The following is a 16,603-nucleotide window of genomic DNA, read 5'->3' as shown; positions in this document are numbered from 1 at the left end:
AGAACATACAATGCCAGATCAGGAAAAAAAGACTTTGGGACAAGGAAAAGAATATGATAGCTGGGAGGGGCTTCTAAACATAGTATGGAAACTCTAGATCAGCATATCCAACCTCTTAATTTTACAGATGAGGAGATGGCTTCTAAAGAGTGGTGGTTTAGTGGTTTGTCCAAAGGTAAGCATTTTGTAAATGATAGAATAGGAACTCCAACTGATTTTTCTGTTGACAAATCTGGTGTTCTTTTCCTGTACTTACTGAGGTTATTTTTCATGGATGTAGTTGAGTTTTCTCCCCAGTTCTGATTTCTGCTCCTTAGTTTACAGCCTCAGTAAGCTTTCCTTGCAGGGGCAAGGAATTAGGAAACATGAGTTATCATCCCAGCTGTGCAGGTCACTTGGCTTGTTTTTGCCTCCAGTAATATCTGCTCTATCTAACCTCCTGTGGTTTTAGAATTAAATTAGATAATATGAGTAAAAATACTTTTACTATCATAATCAGTCAACAGGCATTTATTAAAGGGTGTCAGGTACTCTAGGTGCTGGGGACACAAATGCAAAAATGAAATAGTCCCTTCTTTCTTTCCCTTGTACGAGATACTTCTCTGACCACCACCCTTTTTCACGTACAGGTAAAGTATAATAGCTCGCTAAATATTCTAACTTCCTTATTGAAATGGGTAGTAATTAGGAGCCAGGAATTCTGGTCAATGTCTATTTACCCACTATCCTCTAAAACTACTTTTAGAATCACAGAATCTCAGTATCGAAGGGACGTTAGAGCTCATGGTATCTAGAGCTGGAAAGGACTATAGACATTAATTAACACCCTTCTTTTATATAAGGAAACAGTTCCTGGCACATAGTAGGAGCTTAACAAATGTTGGCTGACTTGACTGAAGCCCAGAGAAATTGGAAAATGCCCAAGTTTACATAGCTCTAGGTAGCAGAGCCAGATTAAAGCCCATATCTAATGCTTTCCCCCATAACATCTAGTCCAATCTCCATTAAGCGTAATAATCCCCTTAATGTGATCTTTGGGAGCTCCATTCAGTTTTAATCCAGTTTTGATTAAATACGTTCATAACAGAGAACTCACTACTTCCCAAGGAAGCCTGGTTATCCTTGTGCCAATTTCCAAGTGATTAAGAATAAATACTTTTCCACCTGGGCTCTAACATCAGAAGCTTAACAGTATAACATTTGAAGTCTGTGGAAGTAATTGTGGCTATTGGCTTTGGGGTGAGGAGCTGGTGGGGAGAGGCAGCATGGGAATAGTAGAAAGAGAATCAGACCTAGAATCAAAAAGGTTTGGGTTGGAATCTTGACTCCAGCACCTTCTCATTTGCAATGTGGCTATCCTTGGGACTTTCAGTCAGTCTCTTAACCTCTTAAAGTCTCAAGTTCTTTATCAGTAATGTAGATAATAATACCTGAAATACCTTTCTTACAGGCTGTTTATGAGAATTAAATGAGATAAGATATATATAGCACTTTGCAAACAGTAACACACTATGGAAATGCAAATTATTATTAGTCAAATTCATGGGCTAAAAGGACTAAATAATAAATCTATCCTATATATGGATATATAACATATACATGTACACATACACATATATAGACAGAGAGAGAGAGAAGAAGGGAGGGAAAGAGTCTCTTTTTTCTTTCAGATGTCTTTTATTGTCCTTGGTAATTGAAGATTATGAGAATACTGATGGAATTACCCACTAGGCTAGCTGAGTCATAACTCACTAATTCTAATCTATACCCAAATCACTTAGGCTCTTTTTGCTTTAGTTTCTTCATTTGCAAAATAAGGATAATTACCTCACAAAATTGTTGTGAGGAAAGCATTTTATAAACCATAAAATTCTATATAAATGCAAGTTAGTCATGTTGTTATGGGAAACAGCATGGCATAGTAGATAAAGTACTGGGATTGGCACCAGGAAGATCTGGTTCAAGCCCTGACTCTGTTTACCAAATATGTAAAAAAGCTGTAATCGTATAACATAAATATCTAATATCATTACTTTTAAAAATTATATTTTGAAGAAGATAGAAACACCAGTTGTAAGTCATTCACTAAATTGCACTGAGCCTTGACTTTCTTATCTGCAAAATGAGGATAATAACCATATAGTATTGTGTGAATTGATTGATATAATGTATGGAAAAAATTACATAAATGTCAATTATTATTGCTGTTATTTACCGAAAACTTCCAATGGAATCTGATGGTGGATAGAAAAGAATACCATCCTACTTTTTTTAGGGTAGGAGGTACAAACAGATTGAAGAAGTAGCATGGTTAGGTAGGAAAAGCATCATTATTTTGCAATTAAGTGACCTTGATTCAAGTCCTGTCTCTGATATTTATAAGCTATAAGATCTTGAGCAAGTTATGTAACTCTCTGAGCCTCAATTTATTTATCTGTGAAGGAGAGATAAGATTGGCATTACCTACTTTACAGGGTTATTGCAAGGCGAGTGCTATAAAAATGTGAGATGTTTTCTGAAGGGTGAATTTATTATTGCATAGTAGGAATTTCCATAAGGAAAGCATGAAGGAGATAATGTAACTAACAGTCTCCAAAAAAGACTTGTTATTTTTGAAGGTCTTCATTTAGATAACAAAGTGGAAGAAGCTTTGCTAACATCATCTGAGAACACATGAATGCATTATTAAAATCTGGATAGTTTAAAAACAAAAGTCCTTATCGTTGGCAGGAAGCTGTAACATTGGACATTTAGGGTAGAGGTTGGATGGCCACTTGTCTGGGATTTGCTACCACTCACACTCTCTAGATAAGCAACTCATATTGGTAGCACTCTCCTTTGAACATACCTGGCAGAGGTCTTACATTTCTTGAATTAATCTGCTGGCATTTGAGGCCAGTAGAATTTGTCCAGAACTCCATGATGCCATGCTCAAAGTGAGAGTGTTATACCTTGCTACACATGCTGGGGATACTGAGCCTCAAGTGGAAGTCTTGATGGAATCAGCATGCAACATTCTTGGTACAATTCTACAATGCTAGCAGGTACAACACAACAAGCTTTATTCCATATATGTTGTTTGGGAGGGTCCACTATGCCACGTAGCTGTCTGAAAATTGCAAGGAGTTGCAGGAAAAAAAACTAGAGGGCAGGCTTCACTGGAAAAAAAACCCCAAATAGAAAAAAAAAACCATAGGGCTGTGTAACCAGTGGGTAATTACTAAAACAAGATCAGTGGATTGACTTGTATCATAAAAGAGGTAAGCCTAGTTACAAAGAAACTTTGGGATCTTTACTGGTAATACTCCTTATACACTTACCAGCTATGTGACTCTGGAAAAATTATTTAAGTTCTCTGTGCCTCAACTTCCTAATTTGTAAAAGTTAGAAGATTGAAACTCAGCGTACCTATGAAGATCCCCTCTAGCTCCAAATGAACATGACATAGAGCTTGGAGCTGTACATTTTACTCAGTTTTTGAGACACTCCCCCTTGTGGACAATGATATACAATACTTGACTAAATTTATTTTTAACATTTGGTACTAATCCCAAGGCAGAATCTAGCCTGGAACTGTGTTTCCTAATATATTTCTAGAAATCATAAAATATGAGGATGGAATGGGCCTTAGAGATTATCTAGTCCACTCATGTCAAACAAATAGAAATGGATCCCTGCCAACCACATAGTGCCTTAGAGAATCACAAATTAACATCATCTACATTAGATTATATTTTTGTTATCTGGTTCAGGCCTCACTAAAGAGTTTTGAAGGCTAGACCCATTTGACACCTCTGATTCTAGTCCAAACCTATTATTTTATAGAGAGGAAAACTGAGGTCTGGAAAGCTTATATGACTTGTCCACAGTTGTGTAAAGCAGTAAGCCAAGCCAATATTTGAATGTAGGTCCTTGGGCTCTAAATGCAATGATCTGTCTACTATATGACAAAACCCTTGAATACAGGCCAGAAACAAAGAGAAAGGAGATGAGGTGGCTGATTGAAGGAAATTTGACCTAAAAATAGATGCACAAGTCAGGTATACATAGTGAAATAAAGGCAGTCTCCAACTGAAATACAAAAGGCTTGTCTGTGAAAAATGGTTCTGGGATAGTTGGAATGTGAAGACTTTATTATGAATAATAACTAAATCTGTTCTTGAAATCATGAGTTCATCGAACTTTGAGAATGACTGACCAAAAGAGGGATCCTTAAGTGTTGGAAGTGGCATAAAGAGCAGTTGTTGCAAGCTGAATTTTCTTTTCAAAAATAATTATACTTTAACATTCATTTTTTAAAATTTTGAATTCCAAATTTTCTCCCTCCCTTGCACCCCTCCCCTATCTATTGAGAAGGCAAGCAATATGACATCAATATGTGAATTCATGCAAAATATATTTCCATATTAGTCATGTTGCAAAAAAAAAAGCAAGAAAAATAAAGTGAAAAAAGTATGCTTCAAACTGTACTCTGAATTCATCAGTTCTCTGGAGTTGAATAGCATTTTTCATTGTGATTCCTTTGGAGTTGTCTTGGCTCATTGTATTGATCAGAGTAGCGAAATCTTTCGCAGTTGATCATCATTACAATATTAGTGTTACGTGTTCTCTTGCTTCTGCTCACTTCATTTTGTATCAGTTCATATTAGTCTTCTCAGATTTTTCTGAAACCATCCCTCTCATCATTTCTTATTGCACAATGGTATCCCATCACAACCATATACCACTTGTTCAACTATTCCCCAATTGATGGGCACCCCCTCAATGTCCAATTGTTTGCTACCACAGAAAGAGCTGCTATATTTTTGTACCTATGAGTCCTGCTCACTTTTCTTTGATTAGTAGCTGTATTACTGGTTCAAAGGGTATCATGCTGAATTTGCAATAATCAGAATCATCAAATTATAGATTGGAGCTGGATGAAACCTTAGAATATAGCATCGGTTCTTAGAATGTAGAATGTAAGAGCTAGAAAAGAAATTAAAACAAAGAGTTACAGAACATGGAACAATGGAAATTAAAACTAGAATGAACCCTAGAAATCATGTAGTCTAACCCTATTATTCTATTAATGTGAAAACTGAGAGCCAGAGTAATAAAATGACCAAAACATGATCACATAGCTAATGAGCAGCAAGAGTTGAGATTAGAATCCAGGTTTTCTAACTTATCAGACTGTATTCTCCCTTGTTTTGAGATCTAACACATATCAATAAACATATGTACACTTCAAAATGATAGATTTTTTTCTTACCATTGTCTTCTCCAAAGTGTCTGAGCCCTGCTGTTTATTTAGTATTTTGTAAAATGTAGTATTGGAACAATGTCTGTAAAAGAGCAATTTGTGACCTCAGAGTTAGAGTACATGTTACTGACAATTTACTAAAAATAATAGTTGTTGACAACAAAGTTCTCCATGTGGTAATGTCTGCAAATGACATTGTGCAGATTCCATCAAGTCCCAGACCACTAAAACGCCTCTTCACTGTGATTCAAGGTCATGCAGAAGAGACTAGGACTAGCCATCCACACAAATAAAACCAAATGGATGAAGACTGAATATTGTCAGATTTATGATGGGTAGGGACCTTTTGCTGTTCTCAAGCTCATACCATCTGTACCACTGCCTCCACTTTCTTTCCCTTGTGGAGAATATAGGAGCTCAGAAACTGAAGATACTGATAAGTGGCATGATTAGATTTGACCAGTTATCTCTTGTTGCTTCTAAACTGGAATCACTGCAGCTAGATAGCTGTGAGTGAGGATACTCACAACTGGATCCCACCCAGATCTTCACATTCTGAGTTTAACAATTGTAGGGGGAAATCCTACCCTAGGATCTTTCAAACCAGCAGGATCTCTATAGCCCACACCCTTCTTATTTCCAGTCATGCTTCCTTATATGGTAAATGATTACCATTTCACAAACACTTCTCTCTCTCTCTCTCTCTCTCTCTCTCTCTCTCTCTCTCTCTCTCTCTCTCTCTCTCTCTCTCTCTCTCTCTCTCTCTCTCTCTCTCTCTCTCTCACATTGTCTGTTTCTTTCCTACCCCCACCACCCTTTTAAGCATTTTGTGATTCTGTAAGATCTCCCTTAGACTTCTACTGAGGGAGAAAAGAGGATTTATTTCCATCTTCCCCCTCCCTAGCAACACCTAAAGTGGCACATGGCCATGAATACATGTGTTTTCCTGAGAATCAGTCTTGTCTCTGGTGGCTTCTTCTGCTTTGTGTTTCTTCCTAAGCATTGTAACTGAACAGCTATGCTGTATGAGATGTTTCCAGCCTTGATGAGCTCAGGACTTCAGGAATTGGTGCTGGCTACACAGAAAGAGGTGCTACACTCAAGGGTGTGCTGGTTGGAGCCAGATCCTACAAGCTTCAGAGAGTCAATTATGAGCATTTATGCCTCAGAAATCAGCAAATACTACAAATTAGGACTTGATTTATTGTTTTGCTGATTATCTATACTTAAGTGATAGAGAAAATGTTAATAAGATGTTATTAAAAATATTTCTAAATCACTAAAAATATTTCATCAATAGATTTTTTTTTCCTTCTGAAGAACTAGTTGTTAAACATTTACCACTTGCTCAACTACACCTTCCTCAGGCTAAGATGACTACCATATGGAGGATGTGCCTTGCACAGCTGACTAGCCCGAAGACATAGACTTTGAATGAGTTCTTTAATGGTAAAAACTCAGGTGAAAGTGAAATTTATTTAAGTCCCCAAAATCTCCTAGACCAGGGGTGGGGAACCTGTGGTGTCTAGGCCACATGAGGCTTTCTAGGTGCTTCAGTAAGGCCTTTTGACTGAGTCCAAGTTTTACAGAACAAATCCTTTTATTAAAGGGATTTGTTCTGTGAAGTTTGGGTTGTCAAAGGGCTGCACTTGAGGACCTAGAGGGCCATGTTGGGCCTCAAGACCAAAGGTTCCTCTCCCCTGACCTAGACCTCTTTATTACCCAGGAGAATATAATAAAGGTGATAGGTTTCTATGGGTTCCTTGAGTGCCTCACATGTTTTCTGAATCTGTTTATGGGTATCTGTGAGTCTTTGTTACTGTTTACAGTTTGATGGTTTAAGTATTTGTTAATGCATCCTAATAAGTCTTTTGTCTTTAAGCATTTCTTTTGTGGTGGAATAAATAAATAGCTATCTTATTCCTGATATCTACTACTTTATATATTCAGTACCTTTCTTGAAGGATCTTTTAATCCCTTTTGGGATTAGAGATCCTAGCATGAGGCATTCCAAACATTGTTTGAGAGATTATTTCCCCAGTTTTACTCTGGTTTGGGATTGTAATGAGACACAGAGGCCAAGAAAAGTCTGATACCTTCTCTAGTGGCAATCTTTCCTCCAGATATGAACCTGGTCTTCATGAGCCTAGAGCTGAAGCTCCTTGGTGAGAAGACAGCAACCTCTCCCTGGACTGTGAGTCTTATACTTAAAATGCAATGGAAATGAAGCACGGTATAGTGGATTCAATCCTGCCTTTGACAGGGTTAACTATCCTGGTAAGCAAGGGAAAGTCAATTAACATTTCTAAGTGTACTCATCTCTAAAATAGAGATATTATTTCTCTTCCTACTTTACAGGATTGCCGTGAGACTCAAAATAAACTAATACATGTAATGTGTATTCACAAACTTTATAGGTTATATAGATGCCAGTTATGGTTATTATGAATTTTACCCCTGTCTTGTAAGTACTCTCTGGAGAACAGACACTAAAACAGACATGATTCCAGTATTCATCAGTTGACCACATCTTTTAAAGTTGGCTTTCTGGGTGAAAGAAGCTAGAATGAACAGCCATTCTGGTTCCTTACCATGTAGATAGAAAAGCAGGCATTTGATCTCAAGATGCTGGCTCCCCTACTTCTTCTTCTGGGACCAGAAGAGCTCTAGTTGTAGAATACTGGTGTTAAAGGATAAGGAGCACTCTGCCTTCCCTTCCCATCAAGAACTGATATGACAGGTATGATGAGAACGTCATGAAGCTGAAGAGAACTTGGCATTTCCCATCATTTTAGGCAGTTAGGTGGTGAAGTGTATAGAGCACCAAGTCTGGAGTCAGGAACTGTTCATTTATTTCAGTCATGTCCTGGCTCTTTGTGACCCTATTTGGGGTTTTCTTGGTAGAGAGTCAGGGAATCAGGAAGACCTGAATTTAAATCTAACTTTAGACACTAACTAGCTATGTGATCCAGGGCAAGTCACTTAACTACTGTTTACCTCAGTTTCCTCATGTGTAAAATCAGAATAATAATAAGCACCTACCCAAGAGGTGAAAAGTTTAGCACAGTGCTTGACACATAGTAGGTGTTATAATAAATGTTAGCTATTTGAGAATGAAGGACAAACAACAGTCATCACCAGTATTATTATTGTTACTTGCCAGTTAAAGAGGGATTAGCTCAAAACTCACAGGTGAGCAGTTACCAAAAGAAATGGATTAATGTAAAATGGCCAAGTTGAATAATTTAGGTGGAGAGAAGGAAAAAAAATGCAAACACTTCCCCCTAAAGAAAAGTTGTACTTTTTATGGTTTTTTGTTCTTACTGTGTTTTTACTTAATAGTATTAAATTTTTTTTCCAAATTACACATAAAGATAGTTTTCAACATTCATTTTTGTAAGATTTTGAGTTCCAAATCTTTCTCCCTCCTTCCCCCCCTTTACCCTTCCCCAAGACAGCAAACAATCTGAAACAAGTTATACATATACAATTATGTTAAATATATTTCCACATTAGTCATATTGAGAAAGAAGAATCAGAACAAAAGAAAAAAAAAACATGAGAAAGAAGAAAACCTCAAAAAAGTGAAAACAGTATGCTTTGGATCTGCATTCATACTCCGTAGTTCTTTCTTTGGTTGTGGATAGCATTTTTCATCATGAGTCTTTTGGAATTGTCTTGGATCATTGTATTGCTGAGAAGCACGAAGTCAATTATAATTGATCATTGCATAATGTTGCTGTTGCTGTGTACAATGTTCTGGTTCTGCTCACTTCACTTTGCATCAGTTCATATAAGTCTTTCCAGGTTTTTCTGAAATCCTCCTTCTCATCATTTCTTATAGCACAATAGTATTCCATTACATTCACATCCCATAGCTTGTTCGGTCATTTCCCAATTTAGAGGCATCCCCACAATTTCCAATTCTTTGTCAGCACAAAAAGAACGGCTACACATCTTTGTACACATGGGTCCTCTTCTCTTGTTTATGATCTAAATGAGATAACTTTACAACTTTAAAGTGTTATATAAATGCTATTATTGTTGTGGCTATTAATCTTCATTAGTCCGATGCTTGAATTTTTCCCTGTGAGAAATGGTTGATTCTGTCCCAATAGTCGCTGTATGAGTTGCCAGCTTGTTCCTTTGCAAATCAGGCATCTCCTTCATTGATCCTTATCCTTTCGTTGTGATCATTTTATCTTCCCCTTTTCATATATAAAAATTTGGTGACCACTAAATCCTTGGAAGGATTAACACTGGCAAGTTTAGAGATCTTGAGAGAGGTTTAGAGGGAAGAAAAAATGGTCAGCTAGGTGGCAATGTGGATAGAATGCTCGGCCAGGAGTCAATCTTCCTGAATTCAAATCTGGCCTAGCTGTGTGACTTTGGACAAGTCATTTCCCCATTTACCTTGGCTTTCTCATTTGCAAAATGAGCTGGAAAAGGAAATAGCAAACCATTCCACTATCTCTGCGAAGAAAACCCCAAGTAGGGTCATAAAGAGTCAGACATGACTGAAACGACCAAACAACAACAAAGAGGGTAGACAGATACATCCCCAAGAAGCTGAAGTGAGGACAGGAAGAGCAGAGCTGACTGTTTAGAAGTCCCAAACACAGTGAAAACACTTGGAAATCATATCTCACCTCCTCTCACCTCATCAAAGGAAAATATATATATCCACTAAATGTAACAGGTGCAAACCAACTTCTCTATATATTCCTTACATGTGGAAGCTTCCCTTTTCAATGTTACATTATTATTAGAGGTATTTCCATTCAAAAAGTTCTGGCAGTTGAATGATAAATCTTCAGACACATTAAACAACAACAGTAATAATAAAAACCCAAAGCTAGTTAGTCTGAGCCAGTCACTGAAGCTCCCAGATAGCTCTGGTTTTACTGTAAAGTTTTTGGTTTTTTTAAGCCTCAAGTATCTTTAAGCAATTATTCTGTAACTACACTAAAAGGTATGTTGCTACAGTTTTATGTTTCAAAGCAAAGTCAGAACCAGTTACTAATCAGCATTTGAGCCACTTTTTCTCATGTGGTAATGACTATTCTTTTCTGTATCATTCTTACACATGTATACACATGTGTATGTGTGTACATGTATGTATGTATGTATGTATAATACTCCTGCTTTTTAAAATAATCATTTTTAAAAGTTAGTAAGCAAAAACTTAAGTAAACATTTTTTTGCTCTAGATCTGTGATATCATTTGTTTATAGGTACTCCTGTGAAGAAGGACCCTCAACCAAAGCAGATTCACAAGTTTTCAGAGTTGCCTGGGGCGCTGAAAAAAATTAAATGACACAGGTAACCTGTGTTGCTAATCCATAACAAACATATAAAATAAGGATTAAAATCTTGCAGAAAGCCTTTAGCATTTAACCAAATTTAACCAAAAAATTAGAACCAAATCAAACAAGCCTAAAATGCATTTGTTCTCTCCAAATTCCACTTAATGTTTATATACTTTTATTCAATGTGTAGACATTTCTAGTTCTACAAACCTGTGTGAATCACCTTCATATTTCCTCTTCTTCCACCTTTCCTTGTATTCTTCATCTGATCATTTTCATGGAACTATAAATTCAAAATATGTTAATGTTCCATTGTTTTATTCTACCATTTTCCAGTGGTTAACATAACTAACCATAAATTGCTTCCATTTTAAATTTTTATCTTTTGTTACTACAAATAAAACAGTTGTGTTGTAGTTCCCATTGATAATCTTGGTTAATTTTGACTCTTAATTTTGTCTTATGGGATAGAAGGGAAGGGGCTCCAGCTTCTATAGCTGGCTGAATTAACTCAAAATTTCCCACCCTTTCTATCACATTTTCCATTTCTCTTTCCTAGGCTTTAGACAGTGTTCTGCTCAATGTCAACTTTACCGATAATAGTGTAGAGACTCAAGACTCATTGAATTTCAGTGGTAGAAAGGAAACTTAAAAAATATTAGAGCTGGAGAGATCACCTAGCCCCAAACCCTAATTTTACAGGTAAGGAAACAGACTTTTTCTCAGCGTTTCATGACTACTAAGTAGTGTAAACAGGATAAGAACTCAGGTTTTCTGACTTATATTTAATATTTTACATCCACCATTAACCCATGCCCAATGTGTGCATACTTGTCCTTCACTCTATCCCTTCCTGACTTCTCAATCAAATTTTCCTGGCTCTTTCCATAATCAAGGGAAAGGTTCTTGTCTTGCTCTTCTCACTGTCTCCCAAAGCACCCATAGCACAGGGCTGCACTTAATATCAGTGTTCAATAGACATTCGTTGACTGAATACATCAATCGCCCAGGACTCATTGCCACTATTATACCCCACCCACTTGGGGCATATGTATTCCCCTTACTGTATCATCCAGGTGTGGAAATACTTGTGGACCAGTCCAGAAGCAACTGAGCTTAAAGCATAATTTCACTAACAAATGAAGGTAAAAAGGAACAATCAATCGATCAACATTTATTAATTAATTTGTTTTCAATTTTCCACAATCACTTCCATAGATCTTAGATTTTTTCTCCCTCCCTTCTCCCTTCCTCCCCAAGATGGTGTGCGATCCCATATGGGTTCTACACACACATTCCTACTAAATACATTTTCACCTTAGTCATGTTGCATGGAAGAATTACAATGAATGGGAGAAACCATGAGAAATACCAACCAAAACAAAACAAAAGACAAGAGTAAGTAGTCTGCTTCATTCTGCGATCCACTTCTATAGTTCTTTCTCTGGATGTGGAAAGCATTTTGCCTCGAGTCCATTGGGAATTTTTTAGGTCCTTGCATTGTTGTGAAGGGATAAGTCTACCAGAAAAATTCCTCACACACTGTAGTTGTTAGTGTACAATGTTCTCCTGGTTCTGCTCCTTTCAATCAGCATCAGTTCATATAAGTCATTCTAGACCTCTCTGAAGTCTTCCTGTTCATCATTTCTTATAGCACAATCAATACACGTTTATTAAGTGACTTCTATTTGTTAGGCACTATTTTTGGCACTGGGAATACAAAGGCAAACATTACACCTCAAACTGAGAGACATACAGAAAGCTTTAAATTAGTGAGGCAGTGTTGCATAGTGGGTAGAGTGTAGGACTTGGAATGAGAAAGACATGATTTCATATTCTTCTTCTGACACCAGCTATGTGTAAACTCTCTAAATTTCAGTTTTGTCAAACATAAAATGAGAGGATTGGATTTGTTGGCCTCATTAAACAAAGCTAAGCACTATGGCATAAGATTTGTGGGACCCCTAGTCACCTTGGTTTTAGTAGGGATGTTTTGAATTAAGCTAATAATCTTTGTGTCCCATTTGAATAAACACCTTTATTTGTAGATCATTGGGGACACAAATCAAATAGCAAAATATTCAATTAAGCCTGAATAGCCAGTAACTTATACAAGAAAACGAGTGGGCATAAAATCATTCTTCTTTTTCTCTATCCCTGTTTTGGGAGCCACCATAACTATTTTTTCCAGCCAGAACTTCTTCCAGTTTATAACTCTTCCTGTGACATAGTATATTCTCTCAGGAACAGGTCCCAAAGGATTTTAGTCTTTGGCCTTTCCCTTAATAAAGAATAGCAGCCTTATCCTAGCCACCATGAGGTAGGGGAGGCAGTCCTCACTCCTATATAGTCAATGATCATACACATTGATTAGGAAAGAAATTTAGAGGTCAAAGGTATGGATTTAAATCTAGGTTCCACTATTACTTGCTACAGGACTCTGAGCAAATAATTTAATTTCACTGAGACTTAGTTTTCTCAGCTGTAAAATAGGGACAATGGCTATTTCAATCTGGTACTGCAAACTAGAATGTGCTAGATAAATATAAACTACAATAAAATATTTGTGGGTAGGTACTATTTTATTTTCATCTTTGGATTGTGAACCTAAGCTAGTACAATGCCTGTATCACAGTAGGCTTTTTTTTTTTTTTTTTTTTTTTTTTGGAGACTGAACTGGATCTCTCTATCTTGCCCAGGCTGGAAGCACTACTCACAGGCCTACTGAATTGAAGGAAAGCCTTGACCTACTTGATTTTTCCTACCTGGACCAATTTGCTCCTCCTTAGGCAGCTTAATGGTCCTTTACTGGGGAGGAGTGGGGTGGAGCCTTTAGCCTATTGCAGCTCATAATTCCTAAACTCAAGTGATCCACTAGCTTCAGCTTCCCACAGCATCAAGGATGATAGGCATGTGCCAATACTCCTGGCTATAATAGGCTCTTAATAAAAACCTCTTGAATTCAATTATCAAAGTGATTTTCCAAAATCATTGGTAAACATGTCAAACTATAAACCATACTCATTGAAACCTACTGGCTCCCTATTACTTTCAGAACTAGCCCAATGGAACATAATAAGTGCTTAATTATTGATGACTGATTGGATTAAAGTTTTAGTAGTTTTGACCTGGGACCATTTCCAGGATTGATGGACCTCCAATAAGTTGTTTCCTAGGCTTATCTTTGGGGATAGAAACTCAGGTTACCATCTCCACTGGCCAAGGTTATGTTGATTTTTTGTTCTGCTACCTTTCTTGGCTCCTGTGGGTCTTGTTCTGGTCCTAGGCTATCTGGATGAAGGGAGTACTTTCTTGTAAGTCTGACTGAGATTTCTCTATTGGCTTCATACTATCCGGCACTGATATTATGGTCTCTTTCTTCACTCTTCCTAGAGATCCTAGTGGTCCGAGACACCTAGTAATCCAACAGTTCATGTTGTACTTTGAAGTTTCTGAAGTGCCTGTCTCACAACAGTACTATGAAGTAACTAATGAAAGAATTTATATTTTATATTTATATCCTTTTGAAAACTAGGTGAAAAGTAATAAAGTGAATGAGCCCAGTCAATGGCATAGACTGTCTTGATGGAAGGACTCTTTGAGATCATCTTGTCCAACTTTTTTTATTTTATTGATGAAGAAACTGAGGTTCATAAAGGGATTTATGTAAAGATACAAAGCTTGTAAATGGCAGAGCCACAACTTTGACACGTTTCCTGTCTACTTTGGCCTTTTTTGTGATTTAGGTCAGGTCTACGTGGGAAACATGAAATTATCCAGTTCAGTGATTTGTAGTGGATCAAGTTATTATATTAACTTCTTGAACTTCAGTTATTTAGTCAATATTTACTAGCCCAGTGCATGCAGCCTTGCCAATCCAGTTGTAAGCCAGTTACTGTATATATTTTAGTGTTTTCTTACTGAATAATTTTTCAATTCCCTTGAGAGTCTTTTAGAAATTTTCCCCTAGTTTTATCTTGGTGAAAACATTATAGGGATTTAATGATCACATTGGCTGAATTTATGGACTTCTTAAGGCCAGATGGACCTTGGTAAACAGGCAGGGATATGACGATATTACACAATATGCAAAACAGTAAAAAAAAAAAAATCTGCTTCTCTTTGGGGCCAGGGTAGTGTGGATAGCAACCTTGCAGTTCAGGGGCAACCATTACAAAGTTTGACAAAAGCTTTATTCAAACTAATGCTTCCCCCTTTACCTCTTCCCTCCCAAATTTTTTGAAAGTCTAGTGAAAATTTAAAAAGGAAAAAATCAGTAGGTCCTTAAATTTCTTGAAATATTTTATATTACTTTAGAAGATAAAGAAAAGTTGTTATTTTATGGCTCATAATAGTTAACTACATCACGCTAATTAAAATCTGAAACTGAACTAATCTTTAAATTGCAAATGCATAACGTATCATCAGGACATCTGAACCGAATATGTGCTTCTCAAAGAAATTTGTGGGGGGGTGAAGACAGGTCAAACATACATTGCATAACAAGGTTAAGGAAAGGATAAAGTCTGATGAACTTGTTGAAACACACACATATATGCACACATGCATACATATATATGTATGTCTTTACATATATACATATATATGTAATCACGCTTTGTTTCAGCCTCAGGGTTGAAATACATAACACACCTGGAAGATTTGTTGTAGGTATCAACAGTAGAATGTGTAGCCGAGTGTAATAAAACCAAACAAAAAGCACTTAGCTTGGAATTAGAAAGATCAAGATTCAGTAAGTGCTGGAGTCAGTAAGAAACTATATGACCGGCCAATTCACTTCTTTCTGACCCAATTTCCTCATCTGTAAAATAACAACCCCTTCCTCCCAGGGTCGTTGTGAGCATCAAATGAGCATATGTGTATACAGTGCTTTGTAAACCTTAAATCTGTTTATGTAATACAAATTTTATAACTCTCCTTTTATCTGAAAGATGAGGGTTCGGGTGGCTCACTGCTCTCCGCGCTCGGAGCCTACAAGCCCGTCATCCCTCAGAGGTGAGCGAGGGCGGACGTGGTAACAATGTAGCGCGGCCGTTGCAACAATGTAGCGCGGCCGAGGCGGCGAAGCCAGACTGCGAAGCACCGGGCGGTTCTGTCCGCGGCCTGCCTGCCAGTGCGGGCTCTCGTCGCGCGGCGGCATTGGGCTCCAGGGAGGGTTCAATTCATTTACGTAATGGGGCACACGAAGGGAGCCGGTGGTAGTCCTTGTTGGATGCTGCTGGAGAGAGGCTCCCCGAGGAAAGCTTGGTGAAGGGGCAAAGCTGTCTTCCCACCCCACGGCCCAGCTTGGGGACCGCCAGAGTGGGGCCGGCTTTGGGCTGTCAGGGGATCGCAGATTTGAGAAGTGAAAGCGGTTCAATGAACGCGTGTAGTCCATCGCCTCGGCACTTCAAGGAACCCAGAGGCAGGAGGGCTGGCCGAGGTCACACGGCGCATTCCAGAGCGAAGTTGGATTTGAACCCAGGTCCTTGGACTAAAGGTTTTTCTACGGTGAAGGATGACTTCTCCACAGCTTTCTTCCAGTTCGCAAAGGCAATGTCAGAAGCATTCCGTCATGAAGTTGTTTCTAATTGTACGTGTCGGGCAGCGCAACACACCGAAAGACCCACCAGCGCGCAACCGCCATAACCGCCCTCAGTAGTGGTAGTAGTAGTGTAGCTGCGCATGCCCAAGAAACTTCCTGGGTGGCGAGAGTGCGCGCGTGTGCGCGGCCCCCAACGCTGGAGAAAGAAAGCGATGGGGTGAACGAGCCCGCGAGGCGCGCGCACGCGAAGAAACGCCAGGCCGGCTCGAGCTCCGGCACTTCAGGGAGAAGGGCGGGGCGGAGGGAGGGGAAGAAGGCGGGAGGCGTGGCGAAGGTGCTGTCGTCATGGTTCCGCCTCTGTTGCCCCCTCGCTTGCGGCCCGGCAGGCTGCGCGCGCATCCCCCCCTTCTTTTGTGGTCCGGCCCATTGCGAGGGTGACAGGAAACCCTGTGTAGGGTGCGCCGCCATCTTGGACGACTCCGAGGAGGATCCTTTCCTGAGAGA

Source organism: Notamacropus eugenii, chromosome 1, assembly GCF_028372415.1.
Source record: "Notamacropus eugenii isolate mMacEug1 chromosome 1, mMacEug1.pri_v2, whole genome shotgun sequence".
Taxonomy (NCBI): Eukaryota; Metazoa; Chordata; class Mammalia; order Diprotodontia; family Macropodidae; genus Notamacropus; species Notamacropus eugenii.
Note: the sequence above shows the minus strand (reverse complement) of the source record.